The following is a 3,820-nucleotide window of genomic DNA, read 5'->3' as shown; positions in this document are numbered from 1 at the left end:
TTGAAAGTAAATGAGAATAAGAGTAAAGTGATGAAGTGTATGAGGTTGGTAGATGGTAGGGGGATGATTATAGTTTTGAATTGTGAGTAGCTTGAGGAGATAGAGTGTTTTAAATATTTAGGGTCACATGTTGCTGTGGATGGAAGAATAGATGCAGAAGTGAATTTAGAATGAATGAAGTAGGTAAGGTGCTGGGAGGAATGAAAAAAGTGTTTAGATGTCGTTCACTTAGAATGGATGTAAAGAGAAGGCTGTATGAGGGTGTTGTGGTACCAACTGCGTTATATGGGGCTGAAACATGGAATATGGGTGTAGCAGAGAGGAAAAGTTTGAATGTAATGGAGATAAGGTGTCTTAGGAGTATGTGTGGAGTGATGCGTATGGATCGAGTGAGAAATGATTAAGTGCGAAGGAGAACTGGAGTTGTTCAGGAGATGGCCGGTAGAGCTGAGCAGAGGGTGTTGTGATGAGTTGGGCATATAGAGAGAATGGAAAATGAGTGATTGGTGAAAAAGATAACCAGATCCGCAGCGACAAGATGCCTGGCCTCGGAGCGGTCTCGCCCTGTCTGGTCTCTGGTGGGGTACCTGTGGGGAAGCAGTCTCCACTCCCCATACAGGAGGAGAGGGGAGAGGGGCGCCTCGCTCTGCCACGGAAAGAGTGGGCTAAGCAAGAGGCGTTGCCCTTGAAGGGAACCTCCGGGGTCACGGAGGGGGGAATAACAGGTGGTCTGCTCCCCTGCTTGGCAGGCCTGATGGTCCCTAACATAGCTCCGTGCCGGGGCACGAGAGGGAGGTCTGGAGGACGCCCCTTCAGCCAGGCAGATCCGATGGATACTGCCCAGGCTCCTGCCCAGGGTAGTAGCCGAAGGAGATCCGGTGGACACTCCTTCAGGTGACCTGGGGACAACTGGAGGGGGAGGCCTGTAGGGTCTGCTGGTGGGTGCCGCAGGTCCTGTGGACACTGCCCTCCTGTCGTCGAGGAATGGCGCAGCTGGTGGACAACCAGTAGTCTGGGCCCTGGTGGTAGATCTGGTGGATGCTACCACTGGGCCCACTGCCCAAAAGATTAGTAAGACAGAGTGGATGAGGAATTTGGAAGGAATCTGAGTGTCAAGTGCAGGGAATGTAAGAAAATGTTCCAGAAAGAGGTAAACAGAGTACCAAAGAAGTTAGTTGGGGAGTGAAAGATAAAAATTGTAGATTACTAGTGGAAGGAAGAAAAAGTAAGCAGATGGAAAGAACACTTTATGGCATTGTTGAACACAGATAATGAAAGTAATGTGAGTATAATTGGCTGGGGAATGGCTGGGAGAAGGAGGGAGGTGAGAAGAGAAGAAGAAGTCAGTAGGATGGAAGTTACGGAAGCAATGAAGAAAGTTAAAATGGAGAAAGCCCTAGGAATTGATGGAGTGTGTGGTGAAATGCTGAAGCATGGGGGAGAGATAGTAGTAGAATGGATGTGGAAGATGTGCAGATTGGTCTGGGTAGAGTCCCAGATGATTGGAAGTCAGGTATAATTATTCCCCTGTACTAAGGACAAGGGGAAAAAGAAGTGTATGGTAATCAAAGGGAAATTTGTCTTCTTTGTGTAATAGGAAAAGTATATGGTATGATACTTATTGACAGAGTTAGGGAAATAACAGAGGAATTAGTTGGAGAAGAACAGGGAGGTTTTAGGAAAGGAGGTGATTGTGTAGATCAGATATTCATTCTAGATCTTTAGTGGAAAAGTTTCAAGAGAAGGGAAAGAAGTTGTATGCGTCCTTCATGGCTCTGGAGAAAGCATATGACAGGGTGGATAGACAAGGATTGTGAAAAGTATTCAGAATATATAGAGTAGATGGAAATTGTTGAATGCCGTGAAGAGTATGTATGAGGGTGCTTAGGCTACAGTGCATGTAGATAGTGAACTGAGTGAATTTTTCTCTTTGAAGGTTGGATTGAAACAGGGATGTGTCATGTCTCCGTGGTTGTTCAATCTGTATATGGATGGGGTTATAAATGAGATATAAGGTAGGGCAGTGGATGTTGGAGCGGCCCTGGTGAGAGAGGGCAGTGTTTGGAAACTCCCTGTACTGTTGTTTGCAGATGATACGGTGTTGTTATGTGAAGACAAAGGGGAGCTGCAAGGCTTGGTGGATGAGCTTGGGAGAGTGTGTAAGAAACGGAATCTAAAGATGAATGCAGGGAAGGGTAAAGTTATGGTCTTCGGGATAGATGAAGTCAGTGAATGTACAGTGAGGTTGGAGGAGAGGGAAATGGAAAATGTGAGTGCGTTTAAGTACTTGGGTAGTGTGATGAGTAAGGATGGAAGTTCAGAGGGTGAAGTGCTTGAAAGGTACAACAAGGAAGAAAAGTTTCTGGTTTCTTGAAAGCGGTGATAAGAAACAGGGAAGTGAGCATGGAAGTGAAAAAGTCTCTCCATGACAGTATTGTGATACCAACTGTGATGTATGGAAGTGAAGCTTGGACCCATGTTGGAGGGACAGAAGTCAAGAGTGAGAGCAGTTGAAATAAGTTATTTGAGAGGGGCATGTGGAGCCACATGGAGAGAGAGACTGACAAATGAGTAAGTGAAGGAGCGTTGTAGTGTGGATGTGGATGTGATCGGAAGCATTAGGAGAAACACACTGAGGTGGTTTGGTCGCGTGGAGAGGATGGAGAGTGAGAGACGGACGAGGAGAGTGTATGTGAGTAAGGTGGAGAGGGGAGAGGGAGGGGAAGGCCAAGGAAGAGATGGAGGAATGGAGTGGAAAGGTGTATGAGAGTTGGGGGTGTAAGCAGAGAGCAGAGCAATGAAATGGCAGGGGACAGGGCGACATTGAGGCTATTTGTTTGTGGCCACCCCTTAGGGAATTAAGGCGTCTGCAATATATATATATATATATATATATATATATATATATATATATATATATATATATATATATATATATATAATTGGTCGTTATACAGTAGGGCCAAAATTAGATTTCGGAAATTGAAATGCCATACCCATTCAAAACATTCTAAATAGGTTAAAATACTGTATGTGAAATATTTTTGACAACAAATAATTTTTAGAAGTTGCTCATTGCCCTTGAATATCACTGTATAAGAGTTAAACCGTGTACTCTATATTCAGAAAATTTTGAATCTGAAATTTTCTGACATGAATTTTCAGATACGATATCAGCTCATAGAAGGTCACAAACGGTTAATTTTGGAAATAAGGTAGATATATTTATTAACTAATCTGAACTGCTTCAATGCAAGTTATAGATTTTTGATGAACACTTAATTGTAATACCAGTAAACGACTATCAATACAGTCACTTCTGCATTATTAAATGACCAATATGTTGCCAACCAAATCACTGACCATTCATTGCTGCAGGCGTCGCTTAACTCCATGAGGAACTCTGCGTCTGTGGTCGGCCACAACTTGTAGGATATATTGCAGCTGGTCTTCATCCTTCGTTAGATGACCGGAGAAGGCCTCGATAAGTGCAACCGCTCGTTCAGCATGATCATTGGTTACTGCGAGTTTTTGCAAACATGCCAGCACCTTTCCGTATGTACGATCTTCATACCATTGGTCAACAGGTAACTTCAAAAAGTCATCATCGATATTCAGTCTTTTGAAGAGGTTCTTTGTCTGCTTCGTGGCGAAATCAGCGACAGTCTTTCCTCGAACGTCACCAATCGCAATGGTCACTCGATTGGGAGGATCCTCCATACCATCATTGATATTCATAGCTTGCACCATCTATTTCTTGACTTCTTGACTGACGTTATCATCAAACAGTGCAAGACCCACCAGCTCTTCATTCAAGTAC

This window comes from Coenobita brevimanus, chromosome 50 (genome assembly GCF_032717465.1).
Source record: "Coenobita brevimanus isolate Jiangsu-jjx chromosome 50, ASM3271746v2, whole genome shotgun sequence".
Lineage (NCBI taxonomy): Eukaryota > Metazoa > Arthropoda > Malacostraca > Decapoda > Coenobitidae > Coenobita > Coenobita brevimanus.
This window is presented reverse-complemented; position numbering follows the sequence as displayed.